General features: G+C 49.2%; 1 protein-coding gene across 1 annotated transcript in view; it reads right to left on the reverse strand.

Moving 5' to 3' along the window:
- LOC311126434 (multiple C2 and transmembrane domain-containing protein 2-like) overlaps positions 1 to 8,834 on the reverse strand; it is a gene marked incomplete at its 3' end in the record, with an annotated part of 104,647 nt that extends 95,813 nt beyond the window's left edge. Inside the window, exon 1 of the mRNA XM_084200434.1 lies at positions 8,668 to 8,834. The remainder of the gene's footprint in view (positions 1 to 8,667) is intronic.
- Positions 8,835 to 23,063: the final 14,229 nt, after the last annotated feature.

The following is a 23,063-nucleotide window of genomic DNA, read 5'->3' on the forward strand; positions in this document are numbered from 1 at the left end:
TGGCTAGATGAGATGTGCTTCCAGTGCTGGTCAAAAACATAGTATAGAGTACAGACATTTGTAATGGGATGCCCTCGTCAATAACAATGAGTTATTTTGATGGGAAATGCCTGTATGAGGCCAACCCTAACCCTGTATGAGCCCAACCCTAACCCTGTATGAGGCCAACCCTAACCCTGTATGAGCTCAACCCTAACCCTGTATGAGCCCAACCCTAACCCTGTATGAGCCCAACCCTAACCCTGTATGAGGCCAACCCTAACCCTGTATGAGGCCAACCCTAACCCTGTATGAGGCCAACCCTAACCCTGTATGAGGCCAACCCTAACCCTGTATGAGCCCAACCCTAACCCTGTATGAGGCCAACCCTAACCCTGTATGAACCCTAACCCTGTATGAGGCCAACCCTAACCCTGTATGAGGCCAACCCTAACCCTGTATGAGCCCAACCCTAACCCTGTATGAGGCCAACCCTAACCCTGTATGAGCCCAACCCTAACCCTGTATGAGGCCAACCCTAACCCTGTATGAACCCTAACCCTGTATGAGGCCAACCCTAACCCTGTATGAGGCCAACCCTAACCCTGTATGAGCCCAACCCTAACCCTGTATGAGGCCAACCCTAACCCTGTATGAGCCCAACCCTAACCCTGTATGAGGCCAACCCTAACCCTGTATGAGCCCAACCCTAACCCTGTATGAGGCCAACCCTAACCCTGTATGAACCCTAACCCTGTATGAGGCCAACCCTAACCCTGTATGAGGCCAACCCTAACCCTGTATGAGCCCAACCCTAACCCTGTATGAGGCCAACCCTAACCCTGTATGAGCCCAACCCTAACCCTGTATGAGCCCAACCCTAACCCTGTATGAGGCCAACCCTAACCCTGTATGAGCCCAACCCTAACCCTGTATGAGCCCAACCCTAACCCTGTATGAGGCCAACCCTAACCCTGTATGAGGCCAACCCTAACCCTGTATGAGCCCAACCCTAACCCTGTATGAGGCCAACCCTAACCCTGTATGAGGCCAACCCTAACCCTGCATGAGCCCAACCCTAACCCTGTATGAGGCCAACCCTAACCCTGTATGAGGCCAACCCAAGCCTTGTATGAACAATACACAAACACTGTCCACTAGTATGCTATGTACAGCCAAAACAAACATGACAAGGTTAGGGTAAGCAATGTTGCCAATGTAAACCAAACAGAGCAAGCTAACACTTTCAACTGTTGGAGATGTATGTATCAACCACCACCATCAAAACTAGGACTGAGAAGTATGCATCAACCACAACAACTAGGACTGAGAAGTATGCATCAACCACAACTAGGACTGAGAAGTATACATCAACCACCACAACTAGGACTGAGAAGTATACATCAACCACCACAACTAGGACTGAGAAGTATGCATCAACCACCACAACTAGGACTGAGAAGTATGCATCAACCACAACTAGGACTGAGAAGTATACATCAACCACCACAACTAGGACTGAGAAGTATACATCAACCACCACAACTAGGACTGAGAAGTATACATCAACCACAACTAGGACTGAGAAGTATACATCAACCACCACAACTAGGACTGAGAAGTATGCATCAACCACAACAACTAGGACTGAGAAGTATGCATCAACCACCACAACTAGGACTGAGAAGTATACATCAACCACAACAACTAGGACTGAGGAGTATGCATCAACCACCACAACTAGGACTGAGAAGTATACATCAACCACCACAACTAGGACTGAGAAGTATACATCAACCACCACAACTAGGACTGAGAAGTATACATCAACCACAACTAGGACTGAGAAGTATACATCAACCACCACAACTAGGACTGAGAAGTATGCATCAACCACAACAACTAGGACTGAGAAGTATACATCAACCACAACTAGGACTGAGAAGTATACATCAACCACCACAACTAGGACTGAGAAGTATGCATCAACCACAACAACTAGGACTGAGAAGTATGCATCAACCACCACAACTAGGACTGAGAAGTATGCATCAACCACCACAACTAGGACTGAGAAGTATGCATCAACCACAACTAGGACTGAGAAGTATACATCAACCACCACAACTAGGACTGAGAAGTATACATCAACCACCACAACTAGGACTGAGAAGTATACATCAACCACAACTAGGACTGAGAAGTATACATCAACCACCACAACTAGGACTGAGAAGTATGCATCAACCACAACAACTAGGACTGAGAAGTATGCATCAACCACCACAACTAGGACTGAGAAGTATACATCAACCACAACAACTAGGACTGAGGAGTATGCATCAACCACCACAACTAGGACTGAGAAGTATACATCAACCACCACAACTAGGACTGAGAAGTATACATCAACCACCACAACTAGGACTGAGAAGTATACATCAACCACAACTAGGACTGAGAAGTATACATCAACCACCACAACTAGGACTGAGAAGTATGCATCAACCACAACAACTAGGACTGAGAAGTATACATCAACCACAACTAGGACTGAGAAGTATACATCAACCACCACAACTAGGACTGAGAAGTATGCATCAACCACAACAACTAGGACTGAGAAGTATGCATCAACCACCACAACTAGGACTGAGAAGTATGCATCAACCACCACAACTAGGACTGAGAAGTATGCATCAACCACCACAACTAGGACTGAGAAGTATGCATCAACCACCACAACTAGGACTGAGAAGTATGCATCAACCACAACTAGGACTGAGAAGTATACATCAACCACCACAACTAGGACTGAGAAGTATGCATCAACCACCACAACTAGGACTGAGAAGTATGCATCAACCACAACAACTAGGACTGAGAAGTATACATCAACCACAACTAGGACTGAGAAGTATACATCAACCACCACAACTAGGACTGAGAAGTATGCATCAACCACCACAACTAGGACTGAGAAGTATGCATCAACCACAACTAGGACTGAGAAGTATACATCAACCACCACAACTAGGACTGAGAAGTATGCATCAACCACAACAACTAGGACTGAGAAGTATACATCAACCACCACAACTAGGACTGAGAAGTATGCATCAACCACCACAACTAGGACTGAGAAGTATGCATCAACCACCACAACTAGGACTGAGAAGTATGCATCAACCACAACAACTAGGACTGAGAAGTATACATCAACCACCACAACTAGGACTGAGAAGTATGCATCAACCACCACAACTAGGACTGAGAAGTATGCATCAACCACCACAACTAGGACTGAGAAGTATACATCAACCACCACAACTAGGACTGAGAAGTATACATCAACCACCACAACTAGGACTGAGAAGTATGCATCAACCACCACAACTAGGACTGAGAAGTATACATCAACCACCACAACTAGGACTGAGAAGTATGCATCAACCACCACAACTAGGACTGAGAAGTATGCATCAACCACCACAACTAGGACTGAGAAGTATGCATCAACCACAACTAGGACTGAGAAGTATACATCAACCACCACAACTAGGACTGAGAAGTATGCATCAACCACCACAACTAGGACTGAGAAGTATGCATCAACCACAACAACTAGGACTGAGAAGTATACATCAACCACAACTAGGACTGAGAAGTATACATCAACCACAACAACTAGGACTGAGGAGTATGCATCAACCACCACAACTAGGACTGAGAAGTATACATCAACCACAACTAGGACTGAGAAGTATGCATCAACCACCACAACTAGGACTGAGAAGTATGCATCAACCAGCACAACTAGGACTGAGAAGTATACATCAACCACCACAACTAGGACTGAGAAGTATGCATCAACCACCACAACTAGGACTGAGAAGTATGCATCAACCACAACTAGGACTGAGAAGTATACATCAACCACCACAACTAGGACTGAGAAGTATGCATCAACCACCACAACTAGGACTGAGAAGTATGCATCAACCACAACAACTAGGACTGAGAAGTATACATCAACCACAACTAGGACTGAGAAGTATACATCAACCACCACAACTAGGACTGAGAAGTATACATCAACCACCACAACTAGGACTGAGAAGTATGCATCAACCACCACAACTAGGACTGAGAAGTATGCATCAACCACAACTAGGACTGAGAAGTATACATCAACCACCACAACTAGGACTGAGAAGTATGCATCAACCACAACAACTAGGACTGAGAAGTATACATCAACCACCACAACTAGGACTGAGAAGTATGCATCAACCACCACAACTAGGACTGAGAAGTATGCATCAACCACCACAACTAGGACTGAGAAGTATGCATCAACCACAACAACTAGGACTGAGAAGTATACATCAACCACCACAACTAGGACTGAGAAGTATGCATCAACCACCACAACTAGGACTGAGAAGTATGCATCAACCACCACAATTAGGACTGAGAAGTATACATCAACCACCACAACTAGGACTGAGAAGTATACATCAACCACCACAACTAGGACTGAGAAGTATGCATCAACCACCACAACTAGGACTGAGAAGTATACATCAACCACCACAACTAGGACTGAGAAGTATGCATCAACCACCACAACTAGGACTGAGAAGTATGCATCAACCACCACAACTAGGACTGAGAAGTATGCATCAACCACAACTAGGACTGAGAAGTATACATCAACCACCACAACTAGGACTGAGAAGTATGCATCAACCACCACAACTAGGACTGAGAAGTATGCATCAACCACAACAACTAGGACTGAGAAGTATACATCAACCACAACTAGGACTGAGAAGTATACATCAACCACAACAACTAGGACTGAGGAGTATGCATCAACCACCACAACTAGGACTGAGAAGTATACATCAACCACAACTAGGACTGAGAAGTATGCATCAACCACCACAACTAGGACTGAGAAGTATGCATCAACCAGCACAACTAGGACTGAGAAGTATACATCAACCACCACAACTAGGACTGAGAAGTATGCATCAACCACCACAACTAGGACTGAGAAGTATGCATCAACCACCACAACTAGGACTGAGAAGTATGCATCAACCACAACTAGGACTGAGAAGTATACATCAACCACCACAACTAGGACTGAGAAGTATGCATCAACCACCACAACTAGGACTGAGAAGTATGCATCAACCACAACAACTAGGACTGAGAAGTATACATCAACCACAACTAGGACTGAGAAGTATACATCAACCACAACTAGGACTGAGAAGTATACATCAACCACCACAACTAGGACTGAGAAGTATGCATCAACCACAACAACTAGGACTGAGAAGTATACATCAACCACCACAACTAGGACTGAGAAGTATGCATCAACCACCACAACTAGGACTGAGAAGTATGCATCAACCACCACAACTAGGACTGAGAAGTATGCATCAACCAGCACAACTAGGACTGAGAAGTATACATCAACCACCACAACTAGGACTGAGAAGTATACATCAACCACAACTAGGACTGAGAAGTATACATCAACCACCACAACTAGGACTGAGAAATATACATCAACCACCACAACTAGGACTGAGAAGTATGCATCAACCACCACAACTAGGACTGAGAAGTATGCATCAACCACAACAACTAGGACTGAGAAGTATGCATCAACCACCACAACTAGGACTGAGAAGTATGCATCAACCACCACAACTAGGACTGAGAAGTATGCATCAACCACAACAACTAGGACTGAGAAGTATGCATCAACCACCACAACTAGGACTGAGAAGTATACATCAACCACCACAACTAGGACTGAGAAGTATGCATCAACCACAACAACTAGGACTGAGAAGTATGCATCAACCACCACAACTAGGACTGAGAAGTATGCATCAACCACAACTAGGACTGAGGAGTATGCATCAACCACAACAACTAGGACTGAGAAGTATGCATCAACCACAACAACTAGGACTGAGAAGTATGCATCAACCACCACAACTAGGACTGAGAAGTATACATCAACCACCACAACTAGGACTGAGAAGTATACATCAACCACAACTAGGACTGAGAAGTATGCATCAACCACCACAACTAGGACTGAGAAGTATGCATCAACCACAACTAGGACTGAGAAGTATACATCAACCACAACAACTAGGACTGAGAAGTATACATCAACCACCACAACTAGGACTGAGAAGTATACATCAACCACCACAACTAGGACTGAGAAGTATGCATCAACCACCACAACTAGGACTGAGAAGTATGCATCAACCAGCACAACTAGGACTGAGAAGTATGCATCAACCACAACAACTAGGACTGAGAAGTATACATCAACCACAACTAGGACTGAGAAGTATACATCAACCACCACAACTAGGACTGAGAAGTATGCATCAACCACCACAACTAGGACTGAGAAGTATGCATCAACCACAACAACTAGGACTGAGAAGTATGCATCAACCACAACAACTAGGACTGAGAAGTATGCATCAACCACAACAACTAGGACTGAGAAGTATACATCAACCAGCACAACTAGGACTGAGAAGTATGCATCAACCACAACAACTAGGACTGAGAAGTATGCATCAACCACAACAACTAGGACTGAGAAATATACATCAACCAGCACAACTAGGACTGAGAAGTATGCATCAACCACAACAACTAGGACTGAGAAGTATGCATCAACCACAACAACTAGGACTGAGAAGTATGCATCAACCACAACAACTAGGACTGAGAAGTATGCATCAACCACAACAACTAGGACTGAGAAGTATACATCAACCACCACAACTAGGACTGAGAAGTATGCATCAACCACAACAACTAGGACTGAGAAGTATGCATCAACCACAACAACTAGGACTGAGAAGTATACATCAACCACCACAACTAGGACTGAGAAGTATGCATCAACCACCACAACTAGGACTGAGAAGTATGCATCAACCACTACAACTAGGACTGAGAAGTATGCATCAACCACCACAACTAGGACTGAGAAGTATGCATCAACCACCACAACTAGGACTGAGAAGTATGCATCAACCACAACAACTAGGACTGAGAAGTATGCATCAACCACCACAACTAGGACTGAGAAGTATGCATCAACCACCACAACTAGGACTGAGGAGTATGCATCAACCAGCACAACTAGGACTGAGAAGTATGCATCAACCACCACAACATTACTACAGCATTAGATGGTAATAACACTGAATGTGACTAACATTATTACAACATTAGATGGTAATAACACTGAATGTGACTAACATTACTACAACATTAGATGGTAATAACACTGAATGTGACTAACATTACTACAGCATTAGATGGTAATAACACTGAATGTGACTAACATTACTACAGCATTAGATGGTAATAACACTGAATGTGACTAACATTACTACAGCATTAGGATGGTAATAACACTGAATGTGACTAACATTACTACAGCATTAGATGGTAATAAGCACTTTGAACTGCATTATAATTTTTTTTAAACAAAAATAAGTGCTTTATAAATAAAGTTTGATTGATTGAATGAATAAGGTGTTAACTTAGGAATGTTGGACTAGATGTTAGATATGCTGAAGCCTGTTCAGTTGAGTTGGCGCTACTGATGTTGAGCAACAGTCCAAACCAAACATGTCCTGTCAGAGGGAGGGTATGAGCCATTTCCTGATCAATGTGTGTGTTCCTGTTCAGTGTGTAGACAGAGCTAGCTGCTGCCTGGTGCTTCTTAGTACTTAGGAAACAGGACAGAGAGCATCATGGGAATGTTAGCAGATAACTTTCATCTCATATATGGCACCTTTCTGTCATCATGTCGTCCTAATAGAACATCCTCAGACTTAATCATATTGTAAAAAATAATTGACTAAATGATTTTTACAACAGATTGGTATCATAGGAGATTAAAGTGTGTTTGATTGGTCCTTCATTACGTGTTGATTGCTTAACATTTACAGTGTTTTAAAGCGCTTTCCATAACATCAGGGGAACGTTACCTGTTACCTATAAAAAACAACACAATACAGTATATGATTTTATGACAGATACCAGGTGCCATATGAGATTTTACATGACATGATTTTATGGCAGGTGCCATATAATATAAGTGTGCTTGTTTGGCTGTTGAAGTCCCGTGTAGCTCAGTTGGTAGAGCATGGCGCTTGCAACGCCAGGGTTGTGGGTTCGATTCCCACGGGGGGCCAGTATGAAAAAGTATGAAAATCTATGCACTCACTAACTGTAATGTAAAATGTTGAAGCATTTTCCTTTCAACCCATATGCTTACACTCTGTCTATACAACCACGCCTGGCTTTTGTCATGATGCACTTTAAGGATAATTGATAAACCTGTTTTAGGGAGGATACCTGTTTTGAAATCTTCACATTCACATTCCTAAATTCCGAACAAAATTCCTCCCGCATTGAAATGAAATATCGGCTACTTACAGGCCACATGGTATACAAGCACAGTAGATCTGACAACTTCTACAGCACATTGTATTAGTCGAGAACGTCACCCAGTTCACACCTGTACCGTACAGACAGGCGGAGGGCAACTGCAGACAGGTAACTTTACAATCATAAGCGACCTGCAAAAGAAGATAACATCTAAGAATCTACCTTTTCTCCGATGCTGAAAACTTTCCCAAACGTCTCTGTCCCATGCACGGCAGGGTTGCGGGATACGCTTATTGAAGCGAGAAACAAGACACATCTGCAATCTCCTTCGGCGTAGCTGTACTTGTGAACGAACGACGGGACTTCCTCGTCGAATACGGGAGCGCGCTATGGGAAGGAGCGCGCGGTGAATTAAAGGGCGGTGGCGGTGGCTGACGGGTCAATGTTTGGCCGACGTTTAATATGGAAAGCCATAGTTTAAAACAGGGGTGTATTCACTAGGAATCTTATTTTTCGCCTGCTACGTAACCAGGAACCAAACAGAAGCAAACGGGGTGGGACCTACCTGAATTTGTCCAATAGAAACTCTAGTTTTCGTTGCGAAACGTTTTGCAACTGTTTGCAATGGTGTGCACTAGATCTCGTGGCTTGTATTCATGAATGCCAAGGGAAGCCCCCCAAAATGTACCAAGAAAATAAGAAAAATAAACTATAAAATAATGTTTATTTCTTCTCTATGTGTTTCATAATTTTCCTTAAATTCGCAAGAGGATGAATGTATCTCACCAGAGAAAGCATTAGAGCGAGCGAAACAGCGCCCCTCTGTCTCTGTATGTGTAGGCCATCTATCTGATGCTGTCTGGTCAAAAATAGTATGACACTGTTGCTGCCCGTAGCATTGAATGCAAGGGAAGCCAGCGATCATTTGGCCTCCCTTGATTAAAAAAAAGTATACAGTGCCTTAGGAAAGTATTCAGACCCCTTGAGAGCATGGCGTTTGCAACGCCAGGGTTGTGGGTTCGATTCCCACGGGGGGCCAGTATAAAAAAATATGTATTCACTAACTGTAAGTCGCTCTGGATAAGAGCGTCTGCTAAATGACGTAAATATGTAAATGTATTTTGGATGCAGTAGTTGCAGAATAGCTGCAGTGTTCCTCACATGGTCTCTCCTATCATTGCTACGCTGACGACACACAACTAATCTTCTCCTTTCCCCCTTCTGATAACCAGGTGGCGAATCGCATCTCTGCATGTCTGGCAGACATATCAGTATGGATGTCGGATCACCACCTCAAGCTGAACCTCGGCAAGACAGAGCTGCTCTTCCTCCCGGGGAAGGACTGCCCGTTCCATGACCTCGCCATCACGGTTGACAACTCCATTGTGTCCTCCTCCCAGAGTGCAAAGAGCCTTGGCGTGACCCTGGACAACACCCTGTCGTTCTCCGCTAACATCAAGGCGGTGACCCGATCCTGTAGGTTCATGCTCTACAACATTCGGAGAGTACGACCCTGCCTTACACAGGAAGCGGCACAGGTCCTAATCCAGGCACTTGTCATCTCCCGTCTGGATTACGGCAACTCGCTGTTGGCTGGGCTCCCTGCCTGTGCCATTAAACCCCTACAACTCATCCAGAATGCCGCAGCCCGTCTGGTGTTCAACCTTCCCAAGTTCTCTCACGTCACCCCGCTCCTCCGCACACTCCACTGGCTTCCAGTTGAAACTCGCATCTGCTACAAGACCATGGTGCTTGCCTACGGAGCTGTGAGGGGAACGGCTCCTCCGTACCTTCAGGCTCTGATCAGTCCCTACACCCAAACGAGGGCATTGCGTTCATCCACCTCTGTCCTGCTGGCCCCCCTACCTCTGCGGAAGCAGAGTTCCCGCTCAGCCCAGTCAAAACTGTTCGCTGCTCTGGCACCCCAATGGTGGAACAAGCTCCCTCACGACGCCAGGACAGCGGAGTCACTCACCACCTTCCGGAGACACTTGAAACCCCACCTCTTTAAGGAATACCTGGGATAGGATAAAGTAATCATTCTACCCCCCCTTACCCCACCCCAAAGGAAAAAATATATTGTAAAGTGGTTATCCCACTGGCTATCATAAGGTGAATGCACCAGAGCGTCTGCTAAATGACGTAAATGTAAATGTAAAATGTTGTACTGCACTCTGATTGCAGTCCTTTTCATATGGGCGGCCTGAGGACATATCAGATACTTTTTTTGCTAGGTTTTTTAACCTATTGATTTTAGTTGTAATGTTTGAGTCATTATTAAAAATTCAGATATCATATGAACACACAGAAGACATGGCAACGTGTAGAATGGCAGGAAATAAGCTTTAAACTTTCTAAATGTGATCTCCACCAACCAGAGGGCTGTGAACAGTTTGTCCTGAATAATAGACGTGCCGGGGTATAGCCTACTACAAAGCAGGATCAATTAGGTCACTTTGATAAACATCCAGATATAACTGTTTTTATATACGTTTTTGAATTTTAAAACATATAATCTACAGTGAATCTACAAAGTATTTGATCCCCTGCTGATTTTGTACGTTTGCCCACTGACAAAGAAATGATCAGTCTATAATTTTAATGGTAGGTTTATTTGAACAGTGAGAGACAGAATAACAAAAAAAAAATCCAGAAAAACGCATGTAAATTTTTTAAATAAATTGATTTAAACACCCCAAGAACACCATCCCCACTGTCAAACATGGAGGTGGAAACATTATGCTTTGGGGGTGTTTTTCTGCTAAGGGGACAGGACAACTTCACCGCATCAAAGGGACGATGGACGGGGCCATGTACCGTCAAATCTTGGGTGAGAACCTCCTTCCCTCAGCCAGGGCATTGAAAATGGGTCGTGGATGGGTATTCCAGCATGACAATGACCCAAAACACACGGCCAAGACAACAAAGGAGTGGCTCAAGAAGAAGCACATTAAGGTCCTCGAGCGGCCTAGCCAGTCTCCAGACCTTAATCCCATAGAAAATCTGTGGAGGGAGCTGAAGGTTTGAGTTGCCAAACGTCAGCCTCAAAACCTTAATGCCTTGGAGAAGATAAGCAAAGAGGAGTGGGACAAAATCCCTCCTGAGATGTGTGCAAACCTGGTGGCCAACTACAAGAAACGTCTGACCTCTGTGATTGCCAACAAGGGTTTTGCCACCAAGTACTAAGTCATGTTTTGCAGAGGGGTCAAATACTTATTTCCCTCATTAAAATGCAAATCAATGTATAACATTTTTGACATGCGTTTTTCTAGATTTTTTTGTTGTTATTCTGTCTCTCACTGTTCAAATAAACCTAACATTAAAATTATAGACTGATCATGTCTTTGTCAGTGGGCAAAAGTACAAAATCAGCAGGGGATCAAATACTTTTTTCCCTCACTGTAGCTGCAGTGAAGCCACTCAACATTTACATTAAATTCAGACATCTAGCAGACACACCCATCCACAGCCACCCACAGGAGCCACCAGGGCCAAACGCCCCAGCGACCCACAGGAGCCACCAGGGCCAAGCGCCCCAGCCACCCACAGGAGCCACCAGGGCCAAGCGCCCCAGCCACCCACAGGAGCCACCAGGGCCAAGCGCCCCAGCGACCCACAGGAGCCACCAGGGCCAAGCGCCCCAGCGACCCACAGGAGCCACCAGGGCCAAGCGCCCCAGTGACCCACAGGAGCCACCAGGGCCAAGCGCCCCAGCCACCCATAGGAGCCACCAGGGCCAAGCGCCCCAGCGACCCACAGGAGCCACCAGGGCCAAGCGCCCCAGCCACCCACAGGAGCCACCAGGGCCAAGCGCCCCAGCGACCCACAGGAGCCACCAGGGCCAAGCGCCCCAGCCACCCACAGGAGCCACCAGGGCCAAGCGCCCCAGCCACCCACAGGAGCCACCAGGGCCAAGCGCCCCAGCGACCCACAGGAGCCACCAGGGCCAAGCGCCCCAGCGACCCACAGGAGCCACCAGGGCCAAGCGCCCCAGCCACCCACAGGAGCCACCAGGGCCAAGCGCCCCAGCGACCCACAGGAGCCACCAGGGCCAAGCGCCCCAGCGACCCACAGGAACCACCAGGGCCAAGCGCCCCAGCGACCCACAGGAGCCACCAGGGCCAAGCGCCCCAGCGACCCACAGGAGCCACCAGGGCCAAGCGCCCCAGCGACCCACAGGAGCCACCAGGGCCAAGCGCCCCAGCGACCCACAGGAGCCACCAGGGCCAAGCGCCCCAGCGACCCACAGGAACCACCAGGGCCAAGCGCCCCAGCGACCCACAGGAACCACCAGGGCCAAGCGCCCCAGCGACCCACAGGAACCACCAGGGCCAAGCGCCCCAGCCACCCACAGGAACCACCAGGGCCAAGCGCCCCAGCCACCCACAGGAGCCACCAGGGCCAAGCGCCCCAGCCACCCACAGGAGCCACCAGGGCCAAGCGCCCCAGCGACCCACAGGAGCCACCAGGGCCAAGCGCCCCAGCGACCCACAGGAGCCACCAGGGCCAAGCGCCCCAGCGACCCACAGGAGCCACCAGGGCCAAGCGCCCCAGCCACCCACAGGAGCCACCAGGGCCAAGCGCCCCAGCGACCCACAGGAGCCACCAGGGCCAAGCGCCCCAGCCACCCACAGGAGCCACCAGGGCCAAGCGCCCCAGCGACCCACAGGAGCCACCAGGGCCAAGCGCCCCAGCCACCCACAGGAGCCACCAGGGCCAAGCGCCCCAGCGACCCACAGGAGCCACCAGGGCCAAGCGCCCCAGCGAGCCACAGGAGCCACCAGGGCCAAGCGCCCCAGCCACCCACAGGAACCACCAGGGCCAAGCGCCCCAGCCACCCACAGGAGCCACCAGGGCCAAGCGCCCCAGCGACCCACAGGAGCCACCAGGGCCAAGCGCCCCAGCGACCCACAGGAACCACCAGGGCCAAGCGCCCCAGCGACCCACAGGAGCCACCAGGGCCAAGCGCCCCAGCGACCCACAGGAGCCACCAGGGCCAAGCGCCCCAGCGACCCACAGGAGCCACCAGGGCCAAGCGCCCCAGCGACCCACAGGAGCCACCAGGGCCAAGCGCCCCAGCGACCCACAGGAACCACCAGGGCCAAGCACCCCAGCGACCCACAGGAACCACCAGGGCCAAGCGCCCCAGCGACCCACAGGAACCACCAGGGCCAAGCGCCCCAGCCACCCACAGGAACCACCAGGGCCAAGCGCCCCAGCCACCCACAGGAGCCACCAGGGCCAAGCGCCCCAGCGACCCACAGGAGCCACCAGGGCCAAGCGCCCCAGCGACCCACAGGAGCCACCAGGGCCAAGCGCCCCAGCCACCCACAGGAGCCACCAGGGCCAAGCGCCCCAGCCACCCACAGGAGCCACCAGGGCCAAGCGCCCCAGCCACCCACAGGAGCCACCAGGGCCAAGCGCCCCAGCGACCCACAGGAGCCACCAGGGCCAAGCGCCCCAGCGACCCACAGGAACCACCAGGGCCAAGCGCCCCAGCGACCCACAGGAGCCACCAGGGCCAAGCGCCCCAGCGACCCACAGGAGCCACCAGGGCCAAGCGCCCCAGCGACCCACAGGAGCCACCAGGGCCAAGCGCCCCAGCGACCCACAGGAGCCACCAGGGCCAAGCGCCCCAGCGACCCACAGGAACCACCAGGGCCAAGCACCCCAGCGACCCACAGGAACCACCAGGGCCAAGCGCCCCAGCGACCCACAGGAACCACCAGGGCCAAGCGCCCCAGCCACCCACAGGAACCACCAGGGCCAAGCGCCCCAGCCACCCACAGGAGCCACCAGGGCCAAGCGCCCCAGCGACCCACAGGAGCCACCAGGGCCAAGCGCCCCAGCGACCCACAGGAGCCACCAGGGCCAAGCGCCCCAGCCACCCACAGGAGCCACCAGGGCCAAGCGCCCCAGCCACCCACAGGAGCCACCAGGGCCAAGCGCCCCAGCCACCCACAGGAGCCACCAGGGCCAAGCGCCCCAGCCACCCACAGGAGCCACCAGGGCCAAGCGCCCCAGCGACCCACAGGAGCCACCAGGGCCAAGCGCCCCAGCGACCCACAGGAACCACCAGGGCCAAGCGCCCCAGCGACCCACAGGAGCCACCAGGGCCAAGCGCCCCAGCGACCCACAGGAGCCACCAGGGCCAAGCGCCCCAGCGACCCACAGGAGCCACCAGGGCCAAGCGCCCCAGCGACCCACAGGAGCCACCAGGGCCAAGCGCCCCAGCGACCCACAGGAACCACCAGGGCCAAGCGCCCCAGCGACCCACAGGAACCACCAGGGCCAAGCGCCCCAGCGACCCACAGGAACCACCAGGGCCAAGCGCCCCAGCCACCCACAGGAACCACCAGGGCCAAGCGCCCCGTCCAAGTGCAGATCGACAGATCTCCCACCAAGTCATATCGGGGAACCCGACCCAGCGACCTCTCGGCCACCGGCCCAAGCTCCCAACCGCCAGGCCACCAACCCTCCAAGACCCCCGAAAGTCCCCCTCGAAACCCTCACCCCCCCAAGCCACCGTCCTGCTCCAACCCAGCCAAAACCACCACCCACCCAATGAAGAAATAACTGTTGATTTTCTGGTTCATGAAGAAAGCTAAACTTATGTATGTTCTTGGTTGTTGACCCAATTTCACCATGCCCATTTCAAGGTTATCTTTCTAAAATAGTTATTTGGGCAAAATAGCTGGCTAACTCATTGATTCTGCTTTGTAGGAGCCTATATACAGTACCCCTCCGGACTCCAGGGCCTTTATAACCCCTCCGGACTCCAGGGCCCTTATAACCCCTCCGGACTCCAGGGCCTTTATAACCCCTCCGGACTCCAGGGCCTTTATAACCCCTCCGGACTCCAGGGCCTTTATAACCCCTCCGGACTCCAGGGCCTTTATAACCCCTCCGGACTCCAGGGCCTTTATAACCCCTCCGGACTCCAGGGCCTTTACAACCCCTCCGGACTCCAGGGCCTTTATAACCCCTCCGGACTCCAGGGCCTTTATAACCCCTCCGGACTCCAGGGCCTTTATAACCCCTCCGGACCCCAGGGCCTTTATAACCCCTCCGGACTCCAGGGCCTTTATAACCCCTCCGGACTCCAGGGCCTTTATAACCCCTCCGGACCCCAGGGCTTTTATAACCCCTCCGGACTCCAGGGCCTTTATAACCCCTCCGGACTCCAGGGCCTTTATAACCCCTCCGGACTCCAGGGCCTTTATAACCCCTCCGGACTCCAGGGCCTTTATAACCCCAAAACAAATACAGTACAAGCTTAGTAGCCTATAAAAGGCCCCCAGGAGGTGGAATAGAATGCAGTAAACTACAAATGGACATATTTCTATAACAGTAGCCTACCTTAGTGTCCTTTCATTGGTAGCCACTGCAGGGAGGGCCAATAGCCTTGTATGGCATGACAGTGTCCTACCTGCAGGGAGAGCCAGTAGCCTTGTATGGCATGCCAGTATACTACTGTCGGCTGCTGCCATGATGTCAGTCACCATCCAGGGCCGTAACTACATATGAGGACACAAGAGGTCTGGACCTCGGTCATTTCTTCCCTTGCCCAGGGGGCCCCATTGATCTACATATGAGGACACAAGAGGTCTGGACCTCGGTCATTTCTTCCCTTGCCCAGGGGGCCCCATTGATCTACATATGAGGACACAAGAGGTCTGGACCTCGGTCATGTCTTCCCTTGCCCAGGGGGCCCCATTGGTTTAGTTAGTCACTCACTCAGATATCATCTTAACATGGCATAAGTCATGGCTAAATGTGGAGAATTGCAGGAAATTAGCTTTTTAGACTGCATTAACAATTGTTCTGTAAAGCAAACTAATTTAACTTTTTGTAAATAAAATACTTTTTCCTTCTGACGGATCCCTATGTACGTATTCAATTATAGTTCTTTATCCCGGTGCTGAGTTAACGTGAGTTAGTATGTAGCGGCTAATTGTATAGCTAATAGGCTGTGTGTTTGTACTGCTTGGTGACCTAAATTGGGATATGCTTAATACCCCAGCCATCCTACAATCCAAGCTAGATGCCCTCAACCTCACGCAAATTATCAACGAACCTACCAGGTACAACCCTAAATCCTTAAACATGGGTACCCTCATAGATATCATCCTGACTAACATACCCTCTAAATACACCTCAGCTGTCTTCAACCAGGATCTCAGCGATCACTGCCTTATTGCCTGCGTCCGTAACGGGTCCGCGGTCAAACGACCACCCCTCATCACTGTCAAACGCTCCCTAAAACACTTTAGCGAGGAGGCCTTCCTAATTGACCTGGCCCAGGTATCCTGGATGGATATAGATCTCATTCCGTCAGTAGAGGATGCCTGGTTGTTCCTTAAAAGTAATTTCCTCTCAATCTTAAATAAACATGCCCCATTCAAAAAATACAGAACTAAGAACCGATATAGCCCCTGGTTCTCCTCAGACTTGACTGCCCTTGACCAGCACAAAAACATCCTGTGGCGTACAGCATTAGCATCAAATAGCCCCCGCGATATGCAACTTTTCAGGGAAGTTAGGAACCAATATACACAAGCAGTCAGGAAAGCAAAGGCTAACTTTTTCAAACAGAAATTTGCATCCTGTAGCACTAACTCCAAAAAGTTTTGGGACACTGTAAAGTCCATGGAGAATAAGAGCACTTCCTCCCAGCTGCCCACTGCACTGAGGCTAGGAAACACTATCACCACCGATAAATCTACAATAATCGAGAATTTCAACAAGCATTTTGCTACAGCTGGCCATGCTTTCCATCTGGCTACCACTAACCCGGCCACCAACTCTGCACCCTCTGCTGCAACTTGCCCATGCCCCCCCCGCTTCTCCTTCACACAAATTCAGACAGCTGATGTTTTGAAAGCGCTGCAAAATCTGGACCCCTACAAATCAGCTGGGCTAGACAATCTGGACCCTTTCTTTCTAAAACTAGCCGCCGAAATTGTCGCAACCCCTATTACTAGTCTGTTCAACCTCTCTTTCATAACGTCTGAGATCCCCAGAGATTGGAAAGCTGCCGCGGTCATCCCCCTCTTCAAAGGGGGTGACACTCTAGATCCAAACTGCTACAGACCTATATCCATCCTGCCCTGCCTTTCGAAAGTATTCGAAAGCCAAGTTAACAAACAGATCATCGACCATTTCGAATACCACCGTACCTTCTCCGCTATGCAATCCGGTTTCCGAGCTGGTCACGGGTGCACTTCAGCCACGCTCAAGGTCCTAAACGATATTATAACCGCGATTGATAATAGACAGTACTGTGCAGCCGTCTTCATCGACCTGGCCAAAGCTTTCGACTCTGTCAACCACCGCATTCTTATTGGCAGACTAAATAGCCTTGGTTTCTCAAATGACTGCCTCGCCTGGTTCACCAACTACTTCTCAGATAGAGTTCAGTGTGTCAAATCGGAGGGCCTGTTGTCTGGACCTATGGCAGTCTCTATGGGGGTGCCACAGGGTTCAATTCTTGGGCCGACACTTTTCTCCGTGTATATCAATGATGTCGCTCTTGCTGCTGGTGACTCTCAGATCCACCTCTACGCAGACGACACCATTTTGTATACATCTGGCCCTTCATTGGACACTGTGTTAACAAACCTCCAAATGAGCTTCAATGCCATACAACAATCCTTCAGTAGCCTCCAACTGCTCTTAAACACTAGTAAAACTAAATGCATGCTTTTCAATCGAACGCTGCTGGCACCCGCCCACCCGACTAGAATTACCACTCTCGACGGGTCTGACCTAGAGTATGTGGACAACTACAAATACCTAGGTGTCTGGTTAGACTGTAAACTCAACTTCCAGATTCACATAAAGAATCTCCAATCCAAAGTTAAATCTAGAATCGGCTTCCTATTTCGCAACAAAGCCTCCTTCACTCATGCTGCCAAACATGCCCTCGTAAAACTGACTATCCTACCGATCCTTGACTTCGGCGATGTCATTTACAAAATAGCCTCCAACACTCTACTCAGCAAATTGGATGTAGTCTATCACAGTGCCATCCGTTTTGTCTCCAAAGCCCCATACACTACTCACCACTGTGACCTGTACGCTCTTGTTGGCTGGTCCTCACTACATGTTCGTCGTCAAACCCATTGGCTCCAGGCCATCTATAAATCACTGCTAGGCAAATCCCCGCCTTATCTTAGCTCATTGGTCACCATAGCAGCACCCACCCGTAGTCTGCGCTCCAGCAGGTATATCTCACTGGTCATTCCCAAAGCCAACACCTCCTTTGGCCGCCATTCCTTCCAGTTCTCTGCTGCCAATGACTGGAACGAATTGCAAAAATCTCTGAAGCTGGAGACTCTTATCTCCCTCAATAACTTTAAGCATCAGTTGTCAGAGCACCTTACCGATCACTGCACCTGTACACAGCCCATCTGAAATTAGCCCACCCAACTACCTCATCCCTATATTGTTATTTATTTTGCTCTTTTGCACCCCAGTATCTCTATTTGCACATAATCTCTTGCACATCTAGCATTCCAGTGTTAATACTATTGTAATTATTCTGCACTATAGCCTATTTATTGCCTTACCTCCATAACTTGCTACATTTGCACACACTGTATATATATTTTCTGTTGTATTTCTGACTTTATGTTTTTTTTTACCCCATATGTAACTCTGTGTTGTTTTTATTGCACTACTTTGCTTTATCTTGGCCAGGTCGCAGTTGTAAATGAGAACCTGTTCTCAACTGGCTTACCTGGTTAAATAAAGGTGAAGAAAAAAAAAAAAAGTGTTTGGAGATGGCCTGAAGTGAATGAACCTACAGCAGCCAAGGTGATAATGGCTGGGGGCATTTTGACTGGTTTTGCTGTTCTCCCAATAGCATTTTAGAGTTTTTAAATTGTATAGAAATGCACTAAATAACCTTAAACGGAAAACGTTTTGTTGTGAAGGTGTAGAGCGAGTGACAGGACAGTAGTCTAGGGCAAGGTTCCACTAAGGGTTAGGGGTTAGGGGTTAGGGTTAGGGTAAGGGAGCAGCCAGATACAGGGTTAGGGTTAGGGTTAGGGTTAGGGAGCAGCCAGATACAGGGTTAGGGTTAGGGTTAGGGAGCAGCCAGATACAGTTAGGGTTAGGGTTAGGGAGCAGCCAGATACAGGGTTAGGGTTAGGGAGCAGCCAGATACAGGGTTAGGGTTAGGGTTAGGGTTAGGGAGCAGCCAGATACAGGGTTAGGGTTAGGGTTAGGGAGCAGCCAGATACAGGGTTAGGGTTAGGGTTAGGGAGCAGCCAGATACAGGGTTAGGGTTAGGGTTAGGGAGCAGCCAGATACAGGGTTAGGGTTAGGGAGCAGCCAGATACAGGGTTAGGGTTAGGGTTAGGGAGCAGCCAGATACAGGGTTAGGGTTAGGGAGCAGCCAGATACAGGGTTAGGGTTAGGGTTAGGGAGCAGCCAGATACAGGGTTAGGGTTAGGGTTAGGGAGCAGCCAGATACAGGGTTAGGGTTAGGGTTAGGGAGCAGCCAGATACAGGGTTAGGGTTAGGGTTAGGGAGCAGCCAGATACAGGGTTAGGGTTAGGGTTAGGGAGCAGCCAGATACAGTTAGGGTTAGGGTTAGGGAGCAGCCAGATACAGGGTTAGGGTTAGGGTTAGGGAGCAGCCAGATACAGGGTTAGGGTTAGGGTAAGGGAGCAGCCAGATACAGGGTTAGGGTTAGGGTTAGGGAGCAGCCAGATACAGGGTTAGGGTTAGGGTTAGGGAGCAGCCAGATACAGGGTTAGGGTAAGGGTTAGGGAGCAGCCAGATACAGGGTTAGGGTTAGGGAGCAGCCAGGTACAGGGTTAGGGTTAGGGTTAGGGAGCAGCCAGATACAGGGTTAGGGTTAGGGTTAGGGAGCAGCCAGATACAGGGTTAGGGTAAGGGTTAGGGAGCAGCCAGATACAGGGTTAGGGTTAGGGAGCAGCCAGATACAGGGTTAGGGTTAGGGTTAGGGTTAGGGAGCAGCCAGATACAGTTAGGGTTAGGGTTAGGGAGCAGCCAGATACAGTTAGGGTTAGGGTTAGGGAGCAGCCAGATACAGGGTTAGGGTTAGGGAGCAGCCAGATACAGGGTTAGGGTTAGGGAGCAGCCAGATACAGGGTTAGGGTTAGGGTTAGGGTTAGGGAGCAGCCAGGTACAGGGTTAGGGGTTAGGGTTAGGGTTAGGGAGCAGCCAGGTACAGTTAGGGTTAGGGTTAGGGTTAGGGAGCAGCCAGGTACAGGGTTAGGGTTAGGGTTAGGGTTAGGGTTAGGGAGCAGCCAGGTACAGGGTTAGGGTTAGGGTTAGGGTTAGGGAGCAGCCAGGTACAGTTAGGGTTAGGGTTAGGGAGCAGCCAGGTACAGGGTTAGGGTTAGGGTTAGGGAGCAGCCAGATACAGTTAGGGTTAGGGTTAGGGAGCAGCCAGATACAGGGTTAGGGTTAGGGAGCAGCCAGGTACAGGGTTAGGGTTAGGGTTAGGGAGCAGCCAGATACAGTTAGGGTTAGGGTTAGGGAGCAGCCAGGTACAGGGTTAGGGTTAGGGTTAGGGAGCAGCCAGATACAGTTAGGGTTAGGGTTAGGGAGCAGCCAGATACAGGGTTAGGGTTAGGGTTAGGGAGCAGCCAGATACAGGGTTAGGGTTAGGGTTAGGGAGCAGCCAGATACAGGGTTAGGGTTAGGGAGCAGCCAGATACAGTTAGGGTTAGGGAGCAGCCAGATACAGTTAGGGTTAGGGTTAGGGAGCAGCCAGATACAGGGTTAGGGTTAGGGTTAGGGAGCAGCCAGATACAGTTAGGGTTAGGGTTAGGGAGCAGCCAGATACAGGGTTAGGGTTAGGGTTAGGGAGCAGCCAGATACAGTCCTCCTCATCAGATGTCCTCTTGTGCCCACTAAGGGCAGAGCAGCAGGAGCAGCCAGATACAGTCCTCCTCATCAGATGTCCTCTTGTGCCCACTAAGGGCAGAGCAGCAGGAGCAGCCAGATACAGTCCTCCTCATCAGATGTCCTCTTGTGCCCACTAAGGGCAGAGCAGCAGGAGCAGCCAGATACAGTCCTCCTCATCAGATGTCCTCTTGTGCCCACTAAGGGCAGAGCAGCAGGAGCAGCCAGATACAGTCCTCCTCATCAGATGTCCTCTTGTGCCCACTAAGGGCAGAGCAGCAGGAGCAGCCAGATACAGTCCTCCTCATCAGATGTCCTCTTGGTTCCACTAAGGGCAGAGCAGCAGGAGCAGCCAGATACAGTCCTCCTCATCACATGTCCTCTTGGTTCCACTAAGGGCAGAGCAGCAGGAGCAGCCAGATACAGTCCTCCTCATCAGATGTCCTCTTGTGCCCTAAAACAGCATTACTGATATGGCAATATCTTAATACAGACCAGATTATTGAAAATATGAGAAAATACAACAAAATACAATTGCGTGAAGAATGTATTTCACTGTTATGACTGCCTCACCTGGTGTTATTTCATACTGAAGAAATAATGTACGGACAACCTTTACATTTCATAAATAAAGTATTAAACACAATAATGTACAGACAGCCTTTACATTTCATAAACAATGTATCAAACAAAGAAATACAAAACAGTAAATCATATGCATATTTAGCCGTATTTATAGTTGCTTTATTTCCATTTCTTGAAGACATTCAACTCTCTGACAGTCTCTGTTTAGGATGACAGCTTAAAGTGTGGGAAGAGTTGACCATCTCTTTAACCCCCTAGAGGCTAAACCATGTCCAAACTGTTTAAAGGTGGTCATACCAAGGATCATTTAGCTATTTGATTTTTAAGACCTCTTAAGGTATCAAAGAATATATTTAAAAATGATTTGATGAAACATTGAATTTGGCATTACTGCTATTAGCCCATAGAAATGCATTGAATAACAGATTCATACATGGTACAACATCGTCCCCCCACAAAAATCTGAAGGGAGTTTGTTCTGAAGTGTCTGTCCTATATCAGTGCCTGTCCTATATCAGTGCCTGTCCTATATCAGTGCCTGTCCTATATCAGTGCCTGTCCTATATCTGAGACATAAGATAGATCAGGAAACTAATTTAGTTTTTTGACATGTATTTAACCCCTTATTTTAGGCACTAAACTACGTATTTCCATTTATTCGGCGAAAATATTCAGACCCCTTGACCTGTTCCACTTTTTGTTACGTTACTCTAAAATGGCTTAAATCATTTCTTTCCCTCATCAATCTACACACAATAACCCATTATGACAAAGCAAAAACAGGGTTTTCCCTGCCGCTGAAAAACATCCCCACAGCATGATGCTGCCACCACCATGCTTCACCGTAGGGATGGTGCCAGGTTTCCTCCAGACGTGACGCTTGGCATTCATGCCAAAGAGTTCAATCTTGGTTTCATCAGACCAGAGAATCTTATTTCTCATGGTCTGAGTCCTTTAGGTGCCTTTTGGCAAACTCAAAGCGGGATGTCATGTGCCTTTTACTGAGGAGTGGCTTCCGTCTGGCCACTCTACCATAAAGGCCTGATTGGTGGAGTGCTGCAGAGATGGTTGTCCTTCTGGAAGGTTCTCCCATCTCCACAGAGGAACTCTGGAGCTCTGTCAGAGTGACCATCGGGTTCTTGGTCACCTCC

The sequence above is a fragment of the Coregonus lavaretus genome (assembly GCF_964263955.1).
Source record: "Coregonus lavaretus genome assembly, contig: HAP1_SCAFFOLD_1156, whole genome shotgun sequence".
NCBI classification, from domain to species: domain Eukaryota; kingdom Metazoa; phylum Chordata; class Actinopteri; order Salmoniformes; family Salmonidae; genus Coregonus; species Coregonus lavaretus.